This window comes from Salmo salar, chromosome 19, assembly GCF_965601325.2.
Source record: "Salmo salar chromosome 19, fSalSal1, whole genome shotgun sequence".
Lineage (NCBI taxonomy): Eukaryota > Metazoa > Chordata > Actinopteri > Salmoniformes > Salmonidae > Salmo > Salmo salar.
This window is the reverse complement of record NC_138309.1, coordinates 26,108,089-26,119,813: the sequence shown is the minus strand read 5'-3', so window position 1 is coordinate 26,119,813 and position 11,725 is coordinate 26,108,089.

Below are 11,725 nucleotides of genomic sequence, written 5' to 3'. Positions count from 1 at the left end.
CACCACATTACTACAAGACAAACCACTCAATCAAGCCTAATGGTCTTGTAAGTATAAAAGCAAAGCTTGCGTCCATTAAAAAAAAACATGAAAATGTAGTGCAATGGGATAATGTCTTACTGTGGTGTGTGAAAAATCCAATACTTTATGTGGTACAAATCACATTATTGTGGAAGAATGTCCTCTAAGAGTATGAATTAGGCTGTTTGAGAAGGTTTGAATCATAAGCAACCCGCCTACAGTACAATACAAACATACACTCTTCGAAAAAAAAATGGTTCCAAAAGGGTTCTTCAGCTGTCCCCATAGGAGAACCCTTTTTGGTTCCAGGTATAGCCTTTTTTGGTTCCACAGAACCCTCTCTGGAAACGGTTCTACTTGAACCCAAAAGGTTCTACCTGGAACCAAAAGGGTTCTTCAAAGGGTTCTCCTATGGGGACAGCAGAATAACCCTACTAGGTTCTAGACAGCACTTTTTTTTCTAAGAGTGTAGCTACTCTAGTAGGTCAAAGCTGTGTGCTGGTAAACCTTGGTAGAGCATGGGTGGAATAGGCATTGTGGTGCTCATGTGAATTTCCTTTATTTTTTGGCTTCAGACCAATGCTTATTCCCACTTAAAACACACACACATATATATATATATATATATATTTATATATTTTAACAGCTTAATGTTGATGCGTACTCCTATCATCAATTCAGCCATACTCAAGTATCTGTACATTGTGTCACAGTCAAAAAGTGTGTGTACTCTTATTGGGCCCTTATCTCTGTGAAGGTTGTCAGATTCTTTCTCCAATATGTGTGAAGAACATACTGCACTTTTAACAAGTATCAGTACATTGTATCACAGTAAAACAGATGTCACTATTAAATTGGTGTCCTTGTAGGGAGTGTGAACTGTCTGAGGATAACAGTGTTGCTTCCATGTCTTTCCTTGGCCCAATCTGGGCTTGAACCAGTGACTCTCTGAACACATTGACACAAAGTAGTGTTACCACAGGTCTTTCAGAGCAAGAGAAACAACAACTTTAGGTCTCAGAGTGGATGACATCACCGTTAGTGCACTGCTAACTAGCTATCCATTTCATATACACACACAAATGAAATCACCAATGTTCCGGACACCTGCGAGGTTAAACTGTCTCCAAGAAAGCAGTGTTTCTTGTGGGAGTCAGTACTTGCTAAATGTCACGGTTGCTCCGCTATAAATGTACCTTAATATTATATAATGTTTATATAATGTGGCAGGACTTGTGTTATTATCACACCTAATTAATTTAAAAAATATATATTTTAAGTGAAATATTACCTTGTTTCTAAAGCCATAAAAGATTGGAATTTCTAAATGAAATTTTACCTATGCAGGATCATACACCATCTACAGCATCAAAATATGTTCCAAAATCTGTCAACTACCTTGTCCATTTCCCATCTAGGGAGTAGACCTATGTATTAGTCTAGGTCACATGTATTAGTCTCGGTCACCCTCTACAACCATTGTGATTATTATTATCTGCCCCTGCTGGTCATCTATGAATGTTTGAACATCTTGGCCATGTTCTGTTATAATCTCCACACGGCACTGCCAGAAGAGGACTGGCCACCCGTCAGAGCCTGGTTCATCTCTAGGTTTCTTCCTAGGTTCTGGCCTTTCTAGGGAGTTTTCCCTAGCCACCGTGCCTCTACATCTGCATTGCTTACTGTTTGGGGTTTTAGGCTGGGTTTCTGTACAGCACTTTGTGACATCGGCTGATGTAAAAAGGGCTTCATAAATAAATGTGACTGATTGATTGATGTAGGGTAAAGGAGCAGTTTCACTGACACATATTACACCTAGTCGTGGGCTAGAAAGAAGTGGAATGGGATGAGTGGAATGGGATGATGTTTTACATGAAAAAACACTTTTACATGACCAAGTACATTAATGGAGTAAACCTTTTCTAAGAGTATGTATTAGGCTGTTTGAGACAAGGTTTGAATCCTAATCAACTCATTCAATGTGAGTACATCTGTTGTTGAAGTACAGTATATCAATACGTTCACAGTAATCTAGCAGGTGTCAAGCTGCATATGCTGAAAAGCCTTGTTAGTGCATAGGTCAAATAAGATTGAAAATGTTCCCTCTATTTTCGACGTCAAACAAAGATAATATTTAACTTCGTTTTTTTTTTGTATTAATAGATTATAAATATTTTTATTGACTCTGAGTCTCAATGGGAAAATGAGCCGTGACGGCCATCGCTTTCAGAGAGTCAACAACACAAGATGTTTGTGGAATCTCAACGAAGGTCATGCTGAGTAGTTTGTGAGAGTCATGTCAAAGCCCTGTCAGCAGCCAGTGACCTACTGAGAAAGGTTCTGAGTGACCCAACTGGGATGCTTTGTGCTCAATCTGGATTATAGGAAGTGTTCAAATGAGGAAATTCAACTAGCCGCAGAAAGTGCACTGTCATGTTTGAATATCTGACATTTAGAGAAGAAGAGGTCAAACAAATCAGTGTCTGCTGCTCTAAATGAGTTCAGTATACATAAAGATATAATAATGGCAAGTGTATTATGAATGGTTGCTCTTGTGTTCTTGTGTATTAAGTTGCTACACTAAAGTTTTCAGTACAGTTGGCCTACTTTGAAGTAATAAGCCACTGCAGAGTACCCTGTTAACTTTCTTCCCTGTATACTTCCCAAGAAGTATAGAAAGAGTAGAGTAGAAACAAAAAATATATTTATTTATTAAAAGAAGATGAAAGACTATTCTCTAATTAGAAGTTCTTCAACTTGTGTATGTTGAGCCATTTTTATATTCAACATCACTATGTCAAGGGAAATATAGTATTCTTTCTATCAAAGATATCATCATATATTTCAGGATGTTGTGTATACCTGGAAATAAATGATAATTAATGTAAACATAACAGTTTTCAAAACATAACTTTTCCAAAATAAGGGGTCACTTGGCACAACTTTAAATCAAATCAAATGTTATTTGTCACATGCGCCGAATACAACAGGTGTAGACCTTACCGTGAACTGCTTTATGAGCCCTGAACAAACAATGCAGAGTAAGAAAAAAAACTTTGCTAAATAAACAAATGGAAAAATAGTAACACAATAAAATAATAATACGAGGCTATAATACAATTGGTACCGGTACCGAGTCAATGTGCAGGAGTCAATGTGCTTGAGGTAATATGCACATGTAGGTAGGGGTAAAGGGACTAATAAACAGAGAGTAGCAGCAGCGTATGTGAAGAATGTAAAGGTGTGTGTGTGTGTGTGTGTGTGTGTGTGTGTGTGTGTGTGTGTGTGTGTGTGTGTGTGTGTGTGTGTGTGTGTGTGTGTGTGTGTGTGTGTGTGTGTGTGTGTTTGGTGTCGATATGCGTGTGTGTGTGTGTGTTTTGTGTGTCCGTGTGTATTGGAGTGTTAGTGTACAGTAGTATATGTGAGTGTGTGGTTAGAGTCCAGTGAGTTTACATCGAGCCTGTGCAAGAGAGTCAGTGCAATTTTTGAATGCATAAATAAATAAGGGGGTCAATGCAAATAGTCTAAGTAGCCAACTGTTCAGCAGTCTTATGGCTTGGGTGTAGAAGCTGGATACTTTTGGGCACAGACTTGGCGCTCTGGTACTGCTTGCCGTGCGGTAGCAGACAGGACAGAGTATGACTTGGGTGGCTGGAGTCTTTGACAATTTTTAGGGCCTTCCTCTGACACCGCCTGGTATAAAGGTCCTGGATGGCAGGAAGCTTGTCCAAAATAAGTGGTCTCTTGTTACTACTTACCCTGGGTATGGGGTAAATCTGTCATAGGGACAGGGAAGTTGAGTCGCCTTGTGGTAAGTGGTTGATTGTGTCCTGTGACAGTGGGTGATAGTGCAGCTAGGTCAACGTTTAATTAATGGAATGGGGGTGTGGTATACTGTATATCTTAAATGCATGCCTACGTTTAGATATAGATATCTCTGTTCAATATCACTTACCGATCAATTTTATGAAAAGTTGCCTGGGACAGGGATGTTGTTTCGATGTTCCAATTCATAGGCAAGCTATCAGCATTTGAAGCTACTAAACCCATGAAACTGGTCGCAAGATTCTTTATATGTTTAGCAAGCTCAGACGCTATGTCATCAGAGAAGACCTTGTGTGCCTCTGCTACCCTATCATAGCCTCTCATTCACACAGGTCATGTTAAAAAAATTGTACCCTTGCTGCTGCTCAAATTGATTTCTTCCCTTCTCTCACTTCCTTGGCTACTCTCTCAAGAACCCCTGCTTGTTTTACATTTGTGTACACGGGCATGATGACGTCTACTCTGTAACAAGAAAAATGCTTGAGTTCGTATGCATGACACATTGCAAAAATACTATGCATATTGTGCATAAAACTGATACAATTTAATCATAATTTGTATTGGGTATGGTGGCCGTTGGCTCAACTTACCCCAAGGCAAACATTTTGACTATATTAACCATGAAATGATCACCTCTTCCTAAATATTTCCTAGAAACAAGGGGTGGCTAAACTAACCCTTTGGCTGAAGTTACCCCTTACGGAAAAAACACGTGATCTTATATGAAGTTAATGTGATAAGATGTGACAACATGTAAAAGCACATGATCTCATGTGAAATAAGTGTGACAACATGGGGATGCAACATTTCAACATGTGATACCGTAAAACTACACATGACAAAATTTGAAATTTTATCACGTGAAAGTTCAAATTCGATTTTCACATGTGAAAGTGCAAATTCGATATTCACATGTGAACAGTCACATGAAAATGCTATTTCACATGTGAGAGTTAGGTTCAATTCTGTTTTGTTTTTCACATGAAAGCTTTCCACACGTGAATCTGCAATTCACATGTGAGGTGAAAACATATATTCTCCTCACATGTGAAAAGGTAGTGTTAAAAAGGGAACTGCCTCCTCGAAGCAACTTTTCTGGATATAAATGGCATATGTGGCAACGACATGAGTCAGAAACAATTATTCGGGTGTCAAAATTGACTACAGATAATAAATAGGATAATTTTGGACATAACGTCAGTCTCGTCCAAAGCAAAATTTGGAAGTGAGTGCGTCACGACAGGTATGGATGAGTTGGGTACGGATTATTTACATTGCCAATATGTCCAATTGCCCAGAGACATCAAGGTGTGGTCCACCCCAGCTGCCATGTGGTGTTAATTAAGTTAAACTGTTCAGTAGTGCCGTGGGAACCCCCCTACCATATCAGGAGCAGAAGGCTGAGGCAGTACGTGGCTAGGCACCAGTCCCACTTCAGGTTGGTCACATTTTATCTGGTTATAGGTCAAAATACTATCACTTGTCTGTCCTGGATTTTACCTAACAACCATTGATACTGTTATCAGTGCTGTGTGTATCAACACCACCTTGTGTTTCTACAGATGGAGGACAGGAGAGATGGTTTGTCATGGAATCCCCTGAATAAAAGACAAGTTGATACAGATGTCTGAACTGGAAGAGACCTTACACTCAGTATTAACATTAAACAAGACAGATCTGTAACTTTTCATCGTCTTTAGTTATTATTGAATTGAATGTTATGGGAGAGACCCTGTGTATTCTTCAAATATGTCAGGGAACTGTCTTGTATGGGACACTATACAAGGGGATGATGACTAGCATGTACCACCAGAAAAAAATGCTTATAGGTCCAGTATCTGTGTCGGCTCTGAATAACTATAGAAGATGAAAGACAAGAGACAAGTGGCTTTGGTTAGACAGACAGAACCTCACCCATAGAGCTGTACATGTCAGTGTGTGGTTAGACAGACAGAACCTCACCCAGAGAGCTGTACATGTCAGTGTGTGGTTAAACACTGGAACCTCACCCAGAGAGCTGTAAATGTCAGTGTGTGGTTAGACAGACAGAACCTCACCCAGAGAGTTGTACATGTCAGTGTGTGGTTAGACACTGGAACCTCACCCAGAGAGCTGTACATGTCAGTGTGTGGTTAGACAGACAGAACCTCACCCATAGAGCTGTATATGTCAGTGTGTGGTTAGACAGACAGAACCTCACCCAGAGAGCTGTACATGTCAGTGTGTGGTTAGACAGACAGAACCTCACCCAGAGAGCTGTAAATGTCAGTGTGTGGTTAGACAGACAGAACCTCCCCCAGAGAGCTGTACATGTCGGTGTGTGGTTAGACAGACAGAACCTCACCCAGAGAGCTGTACATGTCAGTTCAGTGTGTGGTTAGACAGACAGAACCTCACCCAGAGAGCTGTACATGTCAGTGTGTGGTTAGACACTGGAACCTCACCCAGAGAGCTGTACATGTCAGTTCAGTGTGTGGTTAGACAGACAGAACCTCACCCAGAGAGCTGTACATGTCAGTGTGTGGTTAGACAGACAGAACCTCACCCAGAGATCTGTACATGTCAGTGTGTGGTTAGACAGACAGAACCTCACCCATAGAGCTGTGCATGTCAGTTCAGTGTGTGGTTAGATAGACAGAACCTCACCCAGAGAGCTGTGCATGTCAGTGTGTGGTTAGACAGACAGAACCTCACCCAGAGAGCTGTACATGTCAGTGTGTGGTTAGACAGACAGAACCTCACCCAGAGAGCTGTACATGTCAGTGTGTGGTTAGACAGACAGAACCTCACCCAGAGAGCTGTACATGTCAGTGTGTGGTTAGACAGACAGAACCTCACCCAGAGAGCTGTACATGTCAGTGTGTGGTTAGACAGACAGAACCTCACCCAGAGAGCTGTACATGTCAGTGTGTGGTTAAATAGAATCTCACCCAGAGAGCTGTACATGTCAGTGTGTGGTTAGACAGACAGAACCTCACCCAGAGAGCTGTACATGTCAGTGTGTGGTTAGACAGACAAAACCTCACCCAGAGAGCTGTACATGTCAGTGTGTGGTTAGACAGACAGGACCTCACCCAGAGAACTGTACATGTCAGTGTGAAGTTAGACAGACAGAACCTCATCCAGAGAGCTGTACATGTCAGTGTGTGGTTAAACAGAACCTCACCCAGAGAGCTGTACATGTCAGTGTGTGGTTAGACAGACAGAACCTAACCCAGGGAGCTGTACATGTCAGTGTGTGGTTAGATAGACATAATCTCACCCAGAGAGATGTACATGTCAGTGTGTGGTTAGATAAACATAATCTCACCCAGAGAGATGTACATGTTAGTTCAGTATGTGGTTAGACAGACAGAACCTCACCCAGAGAGCTGTACATGTCAGTGTGTGGTTAGACAGACAGAACCTCACCCAGGGAGCTGTACATGTCAGTGTGTGGTTAGATAGACATAATCTCACCCAGAGAGATGTACATGTCAGTGTGTGGTTAGATAGACATAATCTCACCCAGAGAGCTGTACATGTCAGTGTGTGGTTAGATAGACAGAACCTCACCCAGAGAGCTGTACATGTCAGTGTGTGGTTAGACAGACAGAACCTCACCCAGAGAGCTGTACATGTCAGTGTGTGGTTAGACATTACCTCACCCAGAGAGCTGTACATGTCAGTGTGTGGTTAGACAGACAGAACCTCACCCAGAGAGCTGTACATGTCAGTGTGTGGTTAGACAGACAGAACCTCACCAAGAGAGCTAAAACATGTCAGTGTGTGTTTAGACAGACATAATCTCTCACAGAGAGCTGTACATGTCAGTGTGTGGTTAGACAGACAGAACCTCACCCAGAGAGCTGTACATGTCAGTGTGTGGTTAGACAGACAGAACCTCACCCAGAGAGCTGTACATGGCAGTGTGTGGTTAGATAGACGTAACCTCACACAGAGAGCTGTACATGTCAGTGTGTGGTTAGACAGACAGAACCTCACCCAGAGAGCTGTACATGTCAGTGTGTGGTTAAACAGAACCTCACCCAGAGAGCTGTACATGTCAGTGTGTGGTTAGACAGAACCTCACCCAGAGAGCTGTACATGTCAGTGTGTGGTGAGACAGCCAGAAACTCACCCAGAGAACTGTACATGTCAGTGTGTGGTTAGACAGACAGAACCTCACCCAGAGAGCTGTACATGTCAGTGTGTGGTTAAACAGAACCTCACACAGAGAGCTGTACATGTCAGTGTGTGGTTAGACAGACAGAACCTCACCCAGAGAGCTGTACATGTCAGTGTGTGGTTTGACAGACAGAACCTCACCCAGAGAGCTGTACATGTCAGTGTGTGGTTAGATAGACATAACCTCACCCAGAGAGCTGTACAAGTCAGTGTGTGGTTAAACATAACCTCACCCAGAGAGCTGTACATGTCATGTCAGTGTGTGGTTAGACAGACAACTCATACAGATCACTTTGAACCAATATCACACCCTTCATTATGACATTTCCCAGCATGCTCTATTGCTTTGTTTCAATATCTATGTTTGTGCATTTACATTGATTCATTGAATAATCTTATGCTACACAAAGATAGATACAATTCATTTTTATAATCTAATCCAATCTTTTAGTTGAATTTTTTGCACCAGTTACTGAAATGTTACTTCCATTTTAAATGCCTTAGGTTTAAATAGTCTCCTCATCACTTGACTTCGTCTCTAACAACACCCGTGCCAATATATCCTCCAAACATTGGTTTCTCGGGCATTATCACTTAAGAAGGCCTATGTTGTTGTTGTTTTGGTCCTGTATGATGGTGATGAATACAGATTTCCCCCTTAGAGCTTAATAATTGGTAACACTTTATTTCAATAGTGCCAAATAGATGGTTTGTAGATGTTTAGTAGGTGTTCAACTAATTGTCAATATTTCAACTAACTATCCACTAACCCTAACCTTAACCCTGCTATCTCTAACCCTAAACCTAGCCATAACTGGAGCAAGCTGTTGTATATCAGTTGCATTTGGTAGTTTGAGGATCTGTAGATCATCTTGATGGGACTATCCAAATAAAGTGTAACCTAATAAGGTTTATTCAGTTCAATTCATGTCCTTTGTGACCTCCAGTACTATTGATAAATAATGTATATTTTAAGTGAAAAAAAATCTTATGAAAGACAGCATTATGATTTCAAAACAGTTTTCATTAAGGTTAGAACAACCTCATCTCAAAAATCTCCTGTCAGCAACTTTTTTCTTTGACTTCCCCTAAATGACACAGGATGAGAGTGGGCACTGACAGGGGCAGGTTTTGGAAGGGGAACTCTATGGTCTATATAAACACATGGGCGACATTCACTTGACATCTGTTGGCGTGACTCTTCCTCCAACTGCATCTCTACCTGAGATTTTGAAGGTGAGTAGGAATTCTCTTCTTAATATTTTGTGGGTCGGTTTCCTGGACACAGATTAAGTCTAGTTCTGGACAAAAAATATATGTCAAAGGAAATTCCCCATTAAGCATGCTTTTTAGTCAAGGACTATGCTTATTTGTTGTCAGGGAAACGGGCCCTATTTTGTGACTGAAATGTGCTTGTAAATCTAATTTGCGACCAAAGATGCATGGCTGGATATATCAATATTTGCCATTCACGATATTGACATGCTGTGTTCAAGCTCTCCATTTCCTTAACAGTTCCTTAACACTTTACATAAAGTTTTATGTTACAAAGGATGTATAAAGGATTCATAAAGAGCTTATAAATGATTAAGCCTTTTTTAACGATCTAACAATGTTTAATAAATATAGCAAACAGTTAAAGCACATTTATTTATTTCCTGAATACTGAGCCTATGCCACTCTGGCTGGCAATAATAACATTATAATCAGTATCACTGCAGGCTGGATTGGAACGAAGACACGGAACTTCACATGTTCCGTTCACACTGTGTTAAGTGCTGGTTTTCTTAAACCGATACTACAGTATCAGAAGATTACGTGCACCTGCATGCTAAAATAAACTTGATTGCAACGAAAAACCCACATGAATAAACCAGTGATTTAGCTGATCTTACGTTGATACCAGACAGCTGCAACGTTCCTTGTCTATGCTCTCTATTCCCGCCTCCAATGAAATATCAACCTATCAGAAGCATCGAAAACCGTAAGGCTGATGAACGTCAAATACTTATTATAAGAATATAGGAGTAGTAGGACTATACTTTATTCAAACATTTCATCTTAAATGGCAAAATAATATATGTGTTCCATTTGAAATAACTTTATTAGCCTATATTTTCATTTGAGAAAAATTGTAGATTATATAACTCATCACTATTACTTGATTTAGTTACACATTTCAAATGTTTAAAGTGCAGGCATATTTCCCCCGTCTTAATAAGAAACTACTGTACTTTTTAAAGACAAACTGTAATTAATGGATTAGATAACTTGGAAATGACATGTGGGGTAAATTACCACAGTAAATGTACCATGGTAAATGAGGAAAAACATTATTTGAGTTGTATGGAACAATTGTCAAATAGATAAATCGCCCTTAGCCTGTTAAAAAAATAGGATTCATTTGTTCTGATGATAGTACTCACCAGAGGACTAAATAGTCTTGAAAAATGTTGCCATTTTTGTGAGTTGCCCACAACACGCTCATCCAACATATCACTACTTTACTCAACAATTATCAACATTTTTCTCTCTAAATTATAGATCTAACTTCATTGGAATATATATAGAACTTAATTTTTATTTTTTAACAATTTGATCAACTTACCACAAAATCATTCTGTTGAAATATCTCAAAAACATGTTGTTGTTATTGAGCAAGAGCAGTTGCAGCCAGGGAAGGTGTTGAGTAAATAATATGGTGACATCTGACACCGAAATAAGTTGGTGGTCTTAATTTTAGGGGGGGGGACTGTCCTCCCACTACAACTTGTGAAAATTTACAGTTTATTAGGCTACAGATGAAATAAATGATGATCTTGCTGTTGTGTCCATAATAATCTCATCATGTAGGCTTTACCCGCACTGTATCTACAAGCTGTTGACTAGAACACACGTGCCAAGGCCAGAGTGGGCACATTTGCTATATAAGGCAACATTTTTCATGACAAAACCAACAGTAGAGTTGAAAATGTGATAAATGGGAATTTAAGCCCTCAAGTAATTTTTTTTTGTACACTACATCAGCATGCTAAGTCTTTTATCTGCAACACGTCAATTTGATGGAAATATACCATGTGGGAAATTGCGCATATGGATTTTATGCGGATTTTAGAATATTCCTATGAAAATCTGTTACCAATTGGATGGAAACCTAGCTGTTGATAACAATCAAATCAGTGATGTATCATGTTAGCTCATGAATATTGATGTGCTTGTACCAGTGGTTCCAGATTATTGTCCATCCTGAAATATTTCAATGTGTTTTGACAAATTCTTGTGTATATATATATATATTGTTTTTTCCATGACTTATGCCATGTTAATATGATATCTAAATATGAGAGTGACTAACACAATCAATGGGGGCCCCCTAGAGGTCAGGTACTCTGGGCACAGCCTGGTCGGTAATTTGGCCAGGATAACTACAAATTTACCTAGCAGTAGACTAATATACCAATCTAAAACATTTTAACTGACATGGGTTAATTGATGCACTACCAAGTTTTGAAATTGCACCTTGTGAATTCTGCTATTCTAACTCTCAACAGTAAAGTTCCTGTGAGTAAGCACTTCACTGTTAGTCTACACCTGTTGTTTACGAAGCATGGGACGAATAAAATTCGATTTGATTTGTAGTTGAGATCCCGACTGATTTTCGATTTGTTAATTTCGAAAACATTTCAGAGGTCCTGGGTGCGGCCCTGGTTGC